Below are 18,242 nucleotides of genomic sequence, written 5' to 3' on the forward strand. Positions count from 1 at the left end.
ATTTTGGAAAAAATGGATATTAAAGAAAGTAATAATGACCAAAAAATAACTAATATCTGATACCAAAAGACTTTTAAAAGAAAAAGAAAAAACAGCATTGGATTAGAATCGTGGTGTATGTCTCTTAAATAAGAATATGCTTTTTTTCAGTGCTGCCTTTTGAGAAATGTGATTGAAAAGGTTATCCAAAAAAGGAACAAAAATGTTATAACTAAACCTGACCTGGCCTTGGAACAAATACCTGTTTCATTTCTTCAGTTGATGGTCTAAATGTTAGCTAAATGTCAAATGTCCATGATTATTCTGTAGGTCATTCAAGTACCTGCAGTCACAATGAGTCACATAACATAACAGATGAAAATATTATATGGTGATTCTGCTTCTGTATCTGGATGAAACTAACAGATTTTTCAGCGAGACATCTATAATGTCTTGAGTAAGTCTGAATAAATCCATAAATCTCTATTCTGTGCCAGTGAACACTGTAGAAGATAAAGTAAAAGATGAAGAAGAGAAAGAAAAACTGCCATTTCAATTTTTAAGATGCATATCGAGGACCAATCATATAGGGCTGGCTGTTGAAGACGGGGGAATGGCTGGCACATGATCCCGAGATAGATGGTTTTAATAAACCCATAAGCCATAATCTGATTGAGTTTCATTCCTACATCCATTGAGTGCTGTTCTTCAAGATAATCACTTTGAGCAGATACACAGTATTCTCCATAATTGTCATTGCTCAGTACAATTTTGAAACACCTCTTTTGGGAGATACGCATTTTTCAAATTACAAGATGATCTGTTTGTAATTGGTCCTAGTTTTTTTTTTCTTATTTTCTTCACCAATATATTGTTACGAAAATGGTAAGGCATACCTGGGTGGCTCAGTTGGTTAAGCATCTGACTTTTGGTTTCGGCTCAGGTCATGATCTCATGGGTTGGGGAATTGAGTCCCAACTCCCACTTCCAGCTCCTCACTCAGTGCAGAGTGGGCTTAAAAGATTCTCTCCCTCCACCCCTCCCCCTTCTCTCTCTCTTAAAGTAAGTAAATAAATAAATCTTAAGGGAAAAAAAGGGAGTGGTTAAGAACATGGAATCTGGAATCTGGATCAAAAATACCTGGGTTTAAATTCCAACTCTATTAATTCCTATGGCAAGAACTTGAACAAGTTACTTAACCCATCTATGCATAGATTTCTTTCTCTCTATCTCTGTACCTAATTCACAGAGAGGCTGGGAGAATTAAACGGTTATACATATACGTACAGATGTATGTGCACACTATAAATATACATGTTTAAAATCCTAAATGAGAATGTGTTGTTATTGTTATTATAAATAACTAGAGGTCATCCTTTTTTGACATTCTTTTTGGAGAGGAGTTTTCTCTGAAGTTGTTTTATTTTTCCCTTTGTAAACAGTACCTTTAACCATGCTAAGTATGCTTTCAAAATCCTGCAAAATTTCCTGGAAGTAAGATTAATATAATTTTAATAAAAAATGACAATGATAATATGGTGAATAGTAATTATTACATGTTAATTCTTCCATATGGTTTTTAAATGACTTTAGAGTGATTTTAAATTTTTATATAAATTTAGAAAAATACTTACATGATAATTCAATCTTCCCCAAAAGCGCATAGTCTGTCTCTTCCTTTTCATGTTTTAATATTGTTCACCAACATTTTATGATTTAATTCACATTGCTATTTATACATATTTTACATTTTCTGTGTTTATTATGAATGGAATTATTTTTTCCATAATAAATAATATAATAATAATAATTATAATTTTGTAAAGTTTAAAATAATGAAATGATTTTCAAATTATTGAAATTCAAATAAATAATATATAATAATAATTATTATTTTCTAACAAGACATTGCTGATATCTTAGGTCTGTTCCCCCAAATCAGATGCTGAGACAAGGATTCATTTGCAAGAAACTTATAAAAAGGGGCACCTGGGTGGCTCAGTGGGTTAAAGCCTCTGCCTTCAGCTCGGGTCATGATCCCAGGGTCCTGGGATTGATCCCTGCGTCAGGCTCTCTGCTCAGTGAGGAACCTGCTTCCCTTCCTCTCCCTCTGCCTGCTTCTCTGTCTACTTGTGCTCTCTGTCAAATAAATAAATAAAATCTTAAAAAAAAAAACTTACAAAAAATTATTCCCAGGAAAAAGTATTCCCAAGGGAATAGGTTTACAGAGGACAGAGAAAGGGTAAAAGCTCACTCAGCAAGGATTATATCTTAGACTAAGTCCTGTCTGAGGTACTTTCAACTTGATCCCATGGGTAACTATGACACATAAGCTAAGACTCATGCCAAGGAACTAGGGCTTCCATAAGCCCATACATGTCAGTCAAGGTTAAGTGGACACACTCAGGAAACATAAATTCCCAGAAACTTCTAGATATTCATTTAGACAATGTAAGCACTAGTAACCTTAAGGTACTACACAAAAACAGGTGCCACATACCCACCTACTGGAAACCAAAGAACACTAAACCCATAGCACATAAAAATAGTAAGAAGAGGATTTGATGCTTAACATCACTAGTCATCAGTGAAATGCAAGCAATGCAAATCAAAACAATGATGACATATTGTCTTATATGTGTTAGAAAGGCTAGAATAAAAAAGACGGGATTAACAGTGTTAGTGGGGATGTGGAGAAAAAGGAACCCTCATACATTGTTGATGGAAAGGTAAATTAGTACAGCCACTGTGGAAAACAGTAAGGAAGTTCCTGACCCAATAATTCCACTATTGGGTTTGAAAAGATATATGCACCACTGTGTTTATTGCATCATTATTTACAATAGCTAAATATAGAAGCAACCTAAGAGTCTCTAGATAGATGAAAGAATTAAGAAAATGTGGTATATATCTACAAAGGAATATTACATGACCATAAAAAGGCTGAGATCATGCTATTTGCAACAACATGGGTGGACCTAGAAAGTATTATGCTAAGTGAAATAAGTCAGAATGAGAAAGACAAATGCAGTACAATTTCACTTACTTGCAGAATCTTAAAAAAATGAATAAACGAATGAAAAACAGAATCAAACCTGTAAATAAGAGAACAAACTGATGGTTGCTGATGGGAAAAGGTGAGGGAAGAGCGAAATGTGTGAAGGTAAGTGGGAGATACATGCTTCCAGTTATGTAATGAATGTATCACAAGGATAAAAAGGACAACATAAGGAATACAGTCGATATCATAATAGGTTTTATGGTGACAGATGGTAACTACACTTGGAGTGAGCATAGTATAATGTATAAACTTGTCCAATCACTACATGTACACCTGAAACTAATGTAACATTGTGTGTCAACTACACTCAAATAACAACAAATTTAAAAGAGAGAGAGAAAGAGATAGAGAAAGGAGGAAAGGGAATAGGAGACTTCTGCCTGCACAGAATTCCTCAGCTTCATTTATAAAAACAATAGAAAATGTGATTTTTCTATCAGGTGTTATTTTTTCCATCAGGGTGTTATGCACTTAATAAAACAAATGTTTTCATGAAACAAAAAAGAGCTGAGAGGATCTTGACAAAGTACTTAAATTGTCCCCTAGGCTTGCATGTCTCAGACCCACTCCCACCTCATTTTGACTTCCCTCAATCCTGTAACTGATTCTTCAATGTGATGGTTGGTCACAATTTCTTAGGAAAAATAATCTGTATCTGGAACAGAAGCTGGAATTGGAGTCACCAACTGATAAAGTTTAAAATAATGAAATGATTTTCAAAGACTCACCACATTCTTCACAGGCCAATAATAAAAGATAAATGGGAATGTGAACAGCATCACAGCTCTACATCTTTTGAGCCTTTCAGGGTGAGACTCACTTCGGCAATCCCCAGCATAAACACAGTACGCTTTCAGTTCAGACTCTGAGAGGGAGGACAAGTTCAGAGGCTTCCACGTACCCTTCCTACCATAATAACCATCACTTCCTGGATCAGAGGGGCACTGCATGGATTCTGTCGGATGCCAAATATGCCCATTCCAAGTACACATTCAGGAACTGGAGAGCTATTCACAGGGTGGGTCTGTAGATCTAATGGACCCTTGGTGTCTCAAACTTCACATAACTCCCTTTATTACCTGATTATTATAAACCTTACTTTGGTATTTTGAATCCTTAAGAATCGTTGTGAATCCCCAAGAGTTAAGATCTCCCATTTTCTCCAGAGTACAATTACTGTAGTAATTGGCCTCAGATTTCTTTTGACAAGGTTGAAGGAAGAAAAATGGTAGATGCCTTTGGCATTATTGAATGGGAGCCCAAACTCTCTTTTGGTAAAGAAGTTCTTGATCTGTGAACTGACTTAGGTCTGGAATTAGGAGAGAGGACATGATTCTTCATTGTGTTGACTCGGATCATGAATTTGGTCCACTACCTGGAATTGTCTTATTCTAGATCAAGTAATGCTTTGCTAGGTTGCATATTTACTATTTTTTTTTTTTAGGGATATGAGATTCATTGGCTCCTACTAAAGATTTCTGTGTGTCAAAACTTCTAACGTACATTACACTAATATCTCCACTTAGTCTGACCATTGAATGTTGTATTATCTTCATGAGAAGCCCAACTCAATGATAGCATATCCCAACATTATATCTGGACTACTGAAGACATTCCCATATTTTTAGGGTATGGATGTTTCTTCCACCTGTGTAATTTCCCAATGACTGAGTGAAGAGAGTAACTTTTGGGCTCTCACAGAAGAAACAATGTGGGAATAACTAGTTGTACATGATAAATCCATTCCAACTTGCCTATTTCCCAAGTCCTTGAATTCATTCCTCTATTTTATACCAGGGAAGGTCTGGTATCTCAACCTTGTGGAGTTACTGGAGACAAATTTTTACTCAACAAACCAGGTAAAATATTATAGCCCCTCCCACCTGACACACTGAATACATTACATTCAGACTCATTAATAGTGCACCCATATCAATAAATTTGACCATACCTATTCATAAACATTTTGTGATTCATTTGGGAGTAAAGTTGTTTCCTCCGAGGTCATTTTGAGCATATCCCCTTGGAACATGCTGAGAATTGATACCAGTTATAAGATGGTTGGGGTGAATCTTGAGAAAAAGAGGCATTTCTTGTATAACAACTGCATTAAGAAAGATTATTACAGACTCTCCAAGACTTCCCAGTTATCCTGTTGCAAGTCTTAGGGTCCACACCTTCCTCATCGCAAGAGACTTGATGAAACTTTGAATTCACTTTCTGTAACCCATACAATTAAATTTTGTTTCTGATTTTTCATGGGGATTATCATAGAACTTCAGAAAATAAGAGATGATGTATATATAGATTCACCATCGAAGTTCTCTGGCTTTTTGAACGTGACTTGAGTGAGAGTCACATCACTTGAGAGTTTAAAGGACCTGCAATATCACTTTCTTTCTGAAAGTAATTCAATGCACTGAGGAGCAGCCATCTCCCGCCAGCGTTTTTGGCCATGATTAGAGGCACAACAGTTACACACAGCAGCCGCTTTGGTTCTCTGATCATTTGCTTCACTGGATACTTAACCGCAAACAACTGGAGATGGTAAATTAGTTAATCACGGCATCATTGAATGTTGGGACTTACTTGGATCCCATTTCATTTTGTCAAGGATCGCAGCACTGTATTCAAGCTTAGTTCAGAGAGAACCAATCCCTAAATCCAGGACAACACAAATGTTTGCAAAGACACACACACACTGGGAGAAAATACTTGCAATACATTTAACTACAAATGATTAATGCCTCAAACACCAAAAAGAATTTCTACAATTAATAAGAGAAAAACTAATAACACAAGAAAAAAATAGGCAAAAGCATATGAACCACCAGTTGCATGCAGGGAAATGGCCAATAAATGCATGGTAATCTGATTATTGAGCAATTAATCTTTAGGTGGTGGTTCTTTTTATATCTAATTTTTTGTCTTAAAATAAAATTTGTTGATATTAATGAAGTAATAAAAATTTCTTTTGGTTAATATCTTCTGAGTACATTTCCTTTTGCTCTCTTTCCCCATCCTCAGCTGTTGGGTATAAGCTGCAGATAGCTGGTTTTTAAAAACATAGCTTATTTATTTTTACTGCTGAGAATGACCTTTCCACGTTTATTGTGATTATTGCTATATTTGGAACTATTTCTACTTTTAACTCAGATTACTTCCATTTCATCTTTCATGTTATCATTGTGCCACATTTATGTCTGTTTACTTATTCCAATGTGTAGGCATTCTTGTTTTACATGTTCAATGTTTGTTTATATTTACTGGTGTGTTTAACATGTTTTTTTTGTTTTGTTTTGTTTTGGTTTGGTTTGGTTTGGTTTTTTTGCCCACTTAATATGTTGCATCTCACCCTCTTTCTGGGATGATTTTCTTTTTACCTGAAGTACATCCTTTCCGAGTTCCTTTAGTGAGTATAAGAATAAATTCAATATTTATTTGTCCTATTTTTTTTAACTCTTATTCTTGAAAAAGAGTAAAAATTCTAGGTTATTTTTCTCAGCATTTTGAAAATATTCTTCTCTTTTCTGCCTTTCACTGTCATGAAATCTGTTGCTGATTTTATCCACATGTACTTACATTCACTTTTTTATGGTTTTTAGAGATCTCTTTAACTTTGGTGATCCATTAGGAACCTGTAATGCATTTAAGAATCGATCTTATCTTTCTTTTATCTTCTTGATTCACCCACGCTTCTGGAGTTCAGTAATTTATATCTTTAATCCATTAATGAAAAATCTCAGACTTGATCTCTTTAAATAGACCATTTCCTTCATTGATTCCATTCTCTTCTAAAAGTACTATCAGTTCAGTTTAAACTTTCATGAAAAATGTGTTTGATTATATTTTTTATTACAAATTCTCTTTGTCTCCTTGTAAAGTATACTTGTTCTTCTTAACATATGTGCTTCTTTCTCGTATTTTCTATGTTGCAGTCATTATCATCCACTGTGGCTAATTTCTGTGTTTGTTTTAATTTTAACTGTGATTTTACAGTCAGTGGATTTTTTCTGGGGAATTTTACCTAGTCTGGGATTCAACCTTTTTCAGAAGTTTTATATATTTTCCTGATCATATATGTGAAGCATCTTACTTCATGCTGTTTTTTTTGTCTTTTCTTTCCATTCCATTTTATTTGTCTTTTGTTACACATGGTATATTTTGTTTGCTTTTGGGTCAACTTAAGTTTATGTCTCCACTTGTGGTTTCTTAAACTGCAGGAGTAGTGTAAACTTGAACTCCAAACCACTACGGTTACACATTCTCAGTGTAAACTTTTTGTTCATTGTTTGCCCTCTGAAAATACTAGCCAAAATAATATTCTTCATCTTCTATCATTCTTTACAAGAAAATTTTTTTGTTTGGTTGTTTTTTGGGATTTTTTGTTTTGTTTTGTTTTTCATCTATTCTTTTACTAATATTTTAGTTCCTTCAATTCTCAAGAGTGTTCAGGAACTTCACATACACTCTCCTTCCTTTTGCCCACATAGAGCCAAGGCCTGGTCTCCTGGGAAAGCTGCCTGGTTCTCTGGAATTCTTCTGCAGGGGAATTACAGATTTCAGTTTGTTTCCCAATCAGTTTTTTAACTCTTTGGTTTATATCCCTAGTATTTCCCCTACCTTATAGTGAACTCATTAAAAAATAGTCTGTTATATCTTATCCTCATAGAAATATATATTGTAGTGAAGATTTTCAGGGTCTGGCTTCTGCATCATTGCCAGAAATAAGAGTCCTGAAATTTTCATTTAAATTTCATCTTTGATTCAAGAGTTCCTTAGAGGATAATATTTAATTTCCAAATAGTTTATGAGTACTATTATTTAATTTTGAGATTTATTGAAGAGTTGTTCTAAAATATGACCTCTATGTTTCTCCATTTGGGGAATTTATTGGGATATTTCATGTAATCTATTGTATCATCAATTTGATCAACATTTTAAGAAACAAAAGGATGAGATATTTTTAAGAAAAAGGGTGTCAATTATCAATGTATTAGAATTTACTATTGAGTCTATTAGAATATTCTACATCCTTATTTATTTGACACTTTATCATTTGTCAAAAATTGAAGATGGCAATAACAACATGTTTCAAACTGTGTTGTGTTACTTTTCTTTTTCTCTAGGGGTTTCTGCTCTGTATACATCAATACCATGCTGTTTGCTCCTTACATTTTGGTTCTTTTATATCTTCAGTGCAAATAGTAACTTTCATCTTCCATTTTCTGGTTTTAGATTGGGAATTAGGTTTCAGGGGATATTCATAGTCCCACTCCTAATAAATAATAATTATTGCTTGCTGAATGTACCTTTGCCCATCCTTTTATTGTTTGCTTTTTTTCTGCTATGCTGTTTTGGGTTATCTTTTGTACATGGTGGATATTGTCATATTCTAGAGGGGCCAAATTCTATTTTTTTTTAATTCCAAGGTAGTTCATCTACAGTGCTACATTAGTTTCTGCTGTACTACAGCGATTCAACAACTCTATACATTACTCAGTGCTCCTTGTGATAAGTGTACTCTTATTCCCTTTTACCTACTTCACCCACCCCATCCCCCACCTCTCTGCTGGTAACCCTCAGCTTGTTCTCTGTTAATCTCTGTGTTTAAACAGTGAATTAAGGCTCTTTTTCCTTTTGCATTTGTGGTTGTGTATGAAATATTTAGTCATATGAACATCACGTTGTTTCATGTTCTGTTTATTTTGTGCTTCCTTTCTATTTCCTTTTACTTGTCTTTTTCTACATAGATATTTTGTTTGCTTAATTTCTGCGGTGAGTTAGAAGTCATATTGTTTTTATGTTTCTACTGATTACTTACAAGTTAACATTTTAAAAATATACTGTAAAATATCTATATTTAAATTTTTCTACATCAGTGCAGAAGTGTTATCCATTGACTTCCTCCTATGAAAGATGAGAAATGTAGTTTAAGCTTTTACTTCCTCTCTTCCCACCACCAACCCCACCCCACTGCCTAGTTTTAAGAAAACATAATCTGGATTCTTAGGTCCACTTTGGTACTAATACATGATATGTTGTATATTCCTTTTAAAGAACTGAGTGTATATATATATATATATATATATATATATATACATATATGTATATATATATATTTACATGACTTGTTACAGCTATTTTTACTGCTCCTGGGTATTAAATCAAACAATGTTCAAATAGTTTCTATCCTTACTAGCTGTCATTTTTACCATAACTTCCTCATTTTCATGATCTCTGTTTTAATTAATCTCTTGTTCAACTGCTGATTTTTTTTTCTCTTAGAAGTGAATGAGGACAGTGTATTTTCTGAGAGTTTGCATACAAGAAAAGAACTTTCTGTTGCCAGAACACATGATCACTAATCTGACTGCATATAAGGTTTTTATCAGAGGCAACATTTTCCCTCAAAAAGCTACTCTTCCATTTTTTTCCTGAAGCACTTAATAATGGAGGTACAATTCTTATGTCCTGATTTTTTTGTTTGTTTGTTTTGATCATTTAAAAATATACTGGGTCAGAGGTTGGGTTGTCATTGGGGGAAATAGTGAAGTTATCATATCCTTGCATAATTCAGGCAGAATATTGCCTCTTTACCAATTCTTCCTTGTAGTCCTTGCCTGCAAGAGAGGCCAAGTCCCTGATATGTTTTACCATTTGCCTAGCTGTTTATACCAGGCAGAAGGCAGGCGACATTGGGGTCCACCTCTGACATCCTCCATGTTGTCAACTCTCTGCATGGTTTAAACGGACCATGCCAGGAGCAAATCCCCTGATTCTATCTACTAGTGGAGGCTGAAACACAGTTATGTGCTTGAGAAAGAGAAAAGTAATTCAAGTGCAGGCCCTTCAGAGGCTATATGTCTCCTTTGCCTCCTTCATTCAGCTCCTGATGTAGATATAAAAATTATTGTATTTCTCATCATCATCTTTCAATATTCATATAAACTTCTGAATCTGACTTCGAAGAAGAAGAAGAAATAAGAAGAAATGCAGGGCCCAGCCTCTTAAGTCTTGGTACCACCAGCATGAAACAGAAACTTCTTGACATAAAAATAGATCACATTTATCCACAGAATACATATTAAGTGGCCCTGTTTTAACTTTTCTTCTATGAAACTGCAGTTGGTTTCTAGGCCATCTGCCTTTGTGAAGGATAGTAAGTGAAACCATCCTACGAAACTCATAAATGTATTCGCTGTAAGAGATTGGTGAGTTGATGTTAATTACTTTGCTCAGTAAGGCTGTCACCTGTAGATTCAGCCTTACCCTAGGTTTAATTTTTTTCTTTTAGATTTTTTTATGTATTTGTTTGACAGAGAGAGACACAGCAAGAGAGGGAACACAAGCAGGGGGACTGAGAGAGGGAGAAGCAGGCTTCTTGCCAAGCAGGGGTCTGGAAGCAGGGCTCGATCCCAGGAGCCTGGGATCATGACCTGAGCCAAAGGCCAACACTCAATGGCTGAGCCACCCAGGCGCCCCCGACTATACCTTTCTTTAGAGCTTTCTCATTTCATTCCAATTGCCCACTTCAGAGGCTTTCCAAAATACTCTGCCTTACCTCAGTGGGCCAATGCAGCCCTAGGAACCTGCATTCCTAAATCCAATCTCTCCTACCGTCTACCAAGCCCTTAGTTGAAACACAATACTTATTTTTCACCAGGACTAAGGCAATTCTCAAGACTTATCTGAAATTGCCTATGAGCAACTAAAATCGTCTATGAAGGCAATAATATTTGCAAAGTGACTTACCAAACATGCCATAATGTATGACATGAGGATTTTAGGGCATACTCCCAGTCACCTGCTACTGAAATTTAGCTCATTCAAATTGAGATGGTGCCTACTCCACATCACAAAATTTTACCTTTTTTTGCACATAGATAATTCAAGTGCTTTTAAGCATATTTTGCATTTTTTCTCTAATCACCTTCATAAGAGAAAACATAAGTGGTTATTCTTCCATCACTGAATAGCACAAAAAGAGAAAGACACAAGTATCTTCATTTGTTTTCTATGTTTCTAAGTAAACTTTAACAGTATTTCTAGGAGGCTTTTCCAACAAGTAGAAATTCACTACTAAAATATTGGCAAGTTTTATTCTGTTTAAGAATTGGCTATAAAACCCAAAAGGAATGAACATTTTGAGAAATCCTGTCTGAATAATCTCTTTTGAAAGTATGGTTGGAAAATTTCTAATTTGGGGACACTTGGGTGGCTCAGCCAGTTAAGCGTCCAACTCCTGATTTCTGTTCAGGTCATGAGTTGTGAGTTCCTGAGCCCTGCATCAGGAGCTAAAAGCAGTGGGTTTGAAACCTGCTAAAAGTTCTCTCTCTCCCTTTTTCCCTCTGCCCCTGCTTGCCTCTAAAAAATAAAAAAAAATAAAAAATTAATTTCTAACTTGAATCTGATGAATAAAAGAAAACAATCTGAACCCTTGTACAGATAATTGTTTTGTTTCTGAGCTAGCCATTTTATCTCCTTGAATCTCTACATGGTTTATTTGAGTTTCTGTGATGACTTTACACATAGTTATTTTCTACTTACCAATGAGGATTACTGAGGGCCTCAGTATCAGGACCAGTTAGGTCCTTTCCCAAACATTTCATGTGTGCCACCTTGTTCATTCACACCAGACCTCTAAGGCAAGAGCATCACCATTTCACAGATGAGAAAACCAGCACCCAGAGAGTTCCCCAGTGCATCTCACTATCAAATGAACTTCTATCCAAGCATTCTGGAGGGATGGAGGAAAAGAGACCCCATCATTAATATAAAAATGTTGACTTATAGTGATGCTATGAAAAAATATATTTGTTTTATTTTATTTTATTTTATTTTATTTAAACAAATATCACTGTTACGCACCATCTTATTTTTAAACAAACACCTATAATTCACGATTAACAACATGATAAGTATTATTCTTACCTCCATTTTGCAGATGAGAAAACTGAGGTACGGAGAAATTAAAATTATCTGAGATAACTCAGGAGGGCTGGACCAAAATTTTAGATCCTAACGGGTAGGCTTCAGACCATCATGCTCAAACATAAAGACAGCATACACAACCCTGTACAGAGCAATAACCAACTGTGGGCTTTTCTCAGAATGCTCTCCACAGATTTGGGACTTCTGCATTTTGCATGTTATTCATTAAGAATAACAATGCTTTATGTGCATTTGCTAAGGTTTTTAGAAAATATAGCAAAGGGTAAAAATCGGTGACTGGCAAGAAAAGTTAAAATGAATGTTCGAGGAGCTTTCTCCTATGAAGACAGCATTTTCTAAGAATGTGTTATTCATTTGGGAGATTATAATATTTAAGTGAAACATATTCATAGAATTATTAAACTGTAAATACAAAAAGAGAACTTTGAAATGTGAAAAGGAGAACACTACCCAGAAGTATTTTTCTGCAGAGAAATATTCAATCACCCTAGCTTTAACCCTTATGGTTATATATCTTTAGCATTCAGGAAGAGTTGTTTATTTATAAATAAGTGAAATAAACACCATCTCTGTGTTGGGCTACTAAAGGTGGCACAAGAAAAGACGTTTTAACATGTGTTCTTTTCATTTTGTTTTTGTTTTTGTTTTTACATTTTTGTAGCTCCCTGCTTGTCCTTGGCAATTTGTTTCTTTAAACACTTTATCAGTCGGCGTCTGCCCCCTGTGGTAAGCTGAGGAGGCAGCAGTCATGTGTACATATTAGTGCAACTTCCAGAATGTGTGTGATGAGGACCCCTGCACTCTGCACAAAATCAGCCCTACGGCTTTTCAAGGCAGTGTGTCAGGGTCAGTGGAATATGAGGACAGGGGAAGATAGCACTCAGGATGCTCTGCTCTTCTGAAGGAGGTAGAATGTTGCAGGACCCGACTGTGGCGTATTTCCTGGGTGGCTGTGAATGCAGCTGTGAAATCCTGGCCCAGGGAATCATCACAGTGAGGTGCCAGGTTTCTGGTTCCCCAGGCTCAGGTCGCTTAGATTCGAAGAGAGATGATCTCATTTAGCTTGAAGACCACAATCAATCAATTTGTTAAATACCAATTCAGGGTGCCTGGGCTGCTCAGTCAGTTAACTGTCTGCCTTTGGCTCAGGTCATGATCTCAGGATCCTGGAATTGAGTCCCGAATTGGGCTCCCTGCTCAGCAGGGAGCCTGCTTCTCCCTCTCCTTCTGCTGTTCCCCGGCTTGTGCGCTCATCCCCCACCCCTCTCTCTGTCAAGTAAATAAATACAATCTTAAAAACAAATAAGTATTTATTTGTTAGAGAATGGCTATGCTTTATGGAAAAATATAAGTCAAAATGGAGAATTTATGTATTTAATATTTTTCTTTATTTACAGTTAGCTTTGTTTGTTTGTTTTGAGAGAGAAAAGAGCTGAAGTGGGGAGGGGAGGGACAGAAGGAGAGAGGAAAGAGAATCAAGTGGACTCTGAGCTAAGAACAGAGCCTGACCCGGGGCTCCATCCCACCACCCCGAGATCACTACCCCAGCTGAAACCAAGAGTCTGGTGCTCAGCCAACTGTGCCACTACAAAGAGTTTTAAAATTATCCACAGATATATATATATATATATATATATATATATATATATCTGTATGTAAAGTATAAGACTATGTTAACATCAAATCGATTTTTTTTTGTCTAAAATGCTAATATTCAGGCAGTGTCTTTATTAAAACTTTTTTGTTGATACATTGAATATATTTGTAAGCAGCCTGGAGAGAATGAGGGGAAAGGAGATGAAGAAGGAAGAATAGATCAATGCTGACTTTGAATGATTAGATGATTAGATGTCACCACTATTCAGGTGTTTATAATTTATTTTTCTATTAAGACAACAGTCTAGCTATGATGTTTAAATACAATTGACTTCAACTCAGAAATGGGAATTAAGATACCTAATTCAAATTAAGTATAAGGGAAAGAAACAGGCCAGCTTGTACCCTCATGAAGCAATGGAAGGCAACACACCAGCCAAAGCGGTTAAGAGTCCGGGAACCACTCCCAGGTCGCTCACTCATCTGCTCCATGGTAATTTGCTTAACCTCTGTGAACAACAGTTTCCACAGCCACAGAATGCGGTTGATCGAGTTACTGTGTGAGAGAACTTGCAAAGCTTTAGAATTAAGTACAGAGGCAATAAACACCAGAGTGCTCCAAGGCACTGTCCTTCCCAAGAATTGTCCTACTAAAGGACACCTGGCAAGGGACAGGGAAATGTAACTTGGAGACTTGTTTATAAGATGCTTGACATTTGAAATAAAAACTGACATTTCTAGGAGATCCAGGATCCTTCATTACTGGAGAGAAGCAGCCTGGTAGGGGCCTGCTCTGCCTGCAGGGAACAGTTGGAAATTTCCTTTCCCATTCCACACCCACATAATATTTGTGGGGGGGGGGGAAATAAAATTGGAACACTTGATTCTTCTAGGGAAAAAATAAATAGACTACTATTTAAAACTGTTAAAATCTTAAGAGCTATTCATAATTCAAGAGCAAAATGGAGTTTGATAGCCATCACTGAGATGGCAAATTTTAAGAAGGCAGCCACAGGCATCAAGATCCTACCCTAGAAAATCCTAGTTTCTGGGGCGCCTGGGTGGTTCAGTGGGTTAAAGCCTCTGCCTTGGGGTCATGATCCCAGGGTCCTGGGATTGAGCCCCGCATCGAGTCCCGCATCGGGCTCTCTTCTCAGCAGGGGGCCTGCTTCCTCCCCTCTCTCTCTCTGCCTGCCTCTCTGCCTACTTGTGATCTCTACCTGTCAAATAAATGAATAAAATCTTTTTTAAAAATGCTAGTTTCATCCTTTTTCTCAGCTTAAACTCATAGTGTTACCTTCCCAAGTATGTTGCCATAGGGCATGTGTAGAGTAATATTCCAAGGGAGAAAAAGATACATTCTAAGATCAGCTGGGTTTAGGGAATGTCTCATACTACATTATTGGGGATGATGAAAATGAAGAAAACAAAAAATGTCACACACACACACACACACACATATATTTACTGAATCTAATGAAAGGAGAGAGAACATGACAAGAGAGAAAATGAGGCTTGGGGCTGACAGAATTTCTGAACATTTCATTTCCTATGTATGAATGTGGGTGAAATGGGTAGACACAGGGAGTCCTGAAACCCATTACCAAGACCACAGCAGGAAAACAAGGCTTTCCCCACTGTCGACACCACCCTATAAATGTTCCATGAACTACCAATCTACAGAGCATACTTTGGGAAAACTTCACAGTAGAATTCATACAAATAGAGCAACTAATAAGAAGATTTAGATACATAAACAGGTACTACTATCCAAGTTCTTGTGTCAAATTTTCAATTATTACACACCTTTGTGTTGGCCTATTGATAGAATTCATTAGATCTTAATCCTGAGTATATATAACAACCTGAGGAACTTTAAAAACAAAAACAATAATATTATCTTGGTCTCACACCCAGTGACTGATAACAATGTTCTAAGATGAGGACCCCAAACTGATACATTTAGAAGGACCCAGATAAACAAGCGGCAAACCCAAGATAAATAGTCAAAAGATGCCTCCTTCCCTCTTGCTTATAGCCCCTTGGTTTTCTTCCCATCCTCCTTCTTCTTCTTGCCCAGTGTTGTTGACAAAATGGCACCATTCCCCTAGTTCACCAAGAGCCAGCTCAAAGAGGCAAGAATAGTGATATCAAAAGAAGTGGAAAGAAGGAGAGACAGGAGGGACCTAAATGCTCTTCTGGACTAATTTCTACCCCACATGGCTATGGTTCCATTCCTTTAGGCTACTTCTCCCATGATTCCCACCTCAGATTCTTGGTCAGCATTGAGAGTATGCAGAATAAGGTACTCTGGTGACATATTCCCTAACCCGGAAATCTCCTGGGGAGAGTCTAATGTACACTTGTCGAACTGCTGGCCATCAACTTGACCAATTCGTCTTCAGTACACTCTTATAGGACCCCACTATGATTGCTGTATTCAGGGATTACAACCTCAAACAAGGATGCCAGGAATCATTTGCTGGGGCCAGCCCTGTTATCTTAACTGTTAAGACCCAGTTATCTCCTGAAATGCAGATTCCCACTCTCATCTATTTTGTTCCTCTGCCTCATTATCTCCGTGTCCCTTGAGGATGTGAAGTGTTTCATGGAGTCTAATGTAATATGTCTAAGTCCAGGGAACATAGTAATTTTCATCAGGCCCTTTCTTTGTGTGTATCTTACAATGATGGACCTGAGTCCAAGGTTTGACTTTCTAAGGAAGATGCATACCAACCTCCCAGTACAATGTGAATCTTGCCTATCATGCTCCACCCATGGGACTCTATAGCTGAGTATGCAGACCTCCAGAGTTAAGGAGGAGACAGATTCATCACTATCTGATTGCCTTCCACTGAGCCATCTCAAAAGCAAGATCAAGGTCCTCAAACCTGGTTCTGGCTCATGTTACAGCTTCCAACAAGACTTCAGGAGGCCTAACACCTATTAGGATACCTGCATCAAAGCATCGAATCCTAAGCTCTCTACCATGAAAACTTCAAGAGTAGATGTCAGAAAAACATCCTATGAATTTTAACTCCATGCATACTACATAGTAACAACAACTGGTTTAATATTTCCATTAATAGAGTATAATGTCAGGTACATCATATATTAAATAGGATCTTTTGGTCTTCCTGACACATTGACTACCATGACTGAGGTTATTTCTGTGAACAAAATGCATTAGAGTTTAAATCATTTACTGGCATGCTTGACTCTCCAAATAGCTAGTTAAATGACAAAACCAGTAGCACTTGGTAGACATAGGTAAACGGTGCTTTGTCCACAACATGTTTTCCAAAAGGAAGACTTCCTCATTTTTTTTTTGTATTTTTACTGTATCTAAAAGAATATATGCTAATTGAGATGAAAAGGAATAATTCAGTGTGGAGAATTGACTCAAAAGTGTCTCTATGACCCTGTGTTTCTGGTGCTGTCTGCAAGAGTGTGCCCAATAAAATCTGCCCAAAGGGGATTGTGCCAGGTCACAATTTTATACAGTGGAGCACCAATATACAGGCACAATGTACTTGTTCTTATTGCCAGATGCAGTTAGGTTAGAAGAGCAGAGCAAGTCAGCCCTCAGTCATAAAATCGGCTTCATTGCAACTAAAGTAGAAAAGTTAGTGTGTCCTCTTCCCTTTAAATGCTGAGATTGGCTTCTCCTTACTGGATGTGTGTGTTCACATCTATTTTCCAGTAAGGTGGGATTGCGTCTGCACTGACCATTGGTTCCCATCTGCTTGTAATTCTCTTCCTATATGAAATTCTTTAGCCCCAAAAGAAAACTCTAGGGCACCAAAGTGATTTGATGGTTTCTGTCAACAACATTATAAGCAAATAAAAATTCTCTTTCAATGTTCAGATTTCACTCACACGGGTGGTGGTCAAACTTTTGCCTTCATGCCATATTGTTCACAAGAATATTGGAGTAAGCTTTGGACTTTCTCAGAAGGAATTATATTTCTGGTTTTTAAAGCCAAACATTATGGGGATTAGTCTTTCCTACCGTGAGAACACCCTGGTATAAGGTCCTGTTTCTCTGCCCTCTTTGTGCCTGCAGTGCCCTCCACCTTTCTGACCTTCCTGAACTTTCAGCCACAGCTTCTACTCTATATTTCATTGTGGAGGTTGTTCTGCCCGTCGTTTGATCACTCTCTGGTTTGTTGATTTGGAAGTGGAAAATATCTAGTTGTGAAAGTGGGACTGGGTGAGCTCTGGGTCTTCCTACTCTACCATCTACCCAAGCTCCCTGTTCCCAAATCATATTTCTGCCAAGGACCACGAAACTCAGTAACTACCAAGTGACTCGTTCCCTACTATCGGGCCTCACAGCACATGTGACTAAATTCACATCCCAACAACATTTCAAGTCACTGCCCTTGGGGGCTGCTTTTAATTTACCCAAATGATGAATGTTCATTATTTCAGGGCACCTAGTCTGCTTCAGTTTGCAACTTTTATGGGCTACCCTCACGTGCCACAGAGAAATGACAGAGACAGTCCAACCCCAGGGCTTGCCCCAATATCCAAAGACTACCTAGACTTTTTTCCTCTTTCTTTTCCACTTAAGAAATCATATTAAAAATCAAATGAGCGACAATGATGCTGTTATAAGCCTAACCTGGAACACAGTATGTTCTATTTT

The 18,242-nt window shown here is 37.0% G+C and overlaps 1 long non-coding RNA gene across 8 annotated transcripts in view; it reads right to left on the reverse strand.

The window, feature by feature from the left end:
- The window catches only part of LOC309859060, a 98,681-nt gene that overhangs the window by 8,465 nt on the left and 71,974 nt on the right, over nt 1-18,242 (reverse strand). For 3 of the 8 annotated variants that reach the window (XR_014308519.1, XR_014308520.1, XR_014308521.1), the window contains one exon: nt 11,591-11,780. The exons of 3 other annotated variants lie outside the window; for them this stretch is intronic. This is a non-coding gene — a long non-coding RNA (uncharacterized lncRNA). Of the gene's footprint in view, nt 1-322; nt 483-2,022; nt 3,906-11,590; nt 11,781-18,242 lie in introns of those variants that run through there. 2 more of the 8 variants (XR_014308522.1, XR_014308523.1) reach the window with 2 other exon arrangements.

This window comes from Mustela nivalis (assembly GCF_964662115.1).
Source record: "Mustela nivalis genome assembly, chromosome: 2".
Classification (NCBI taxonomy): Eukaryota; Metazoa; Chordata; class Mammalia; order Carnivora; family Mustelidae; genus Mustela; species Mustela nivalis.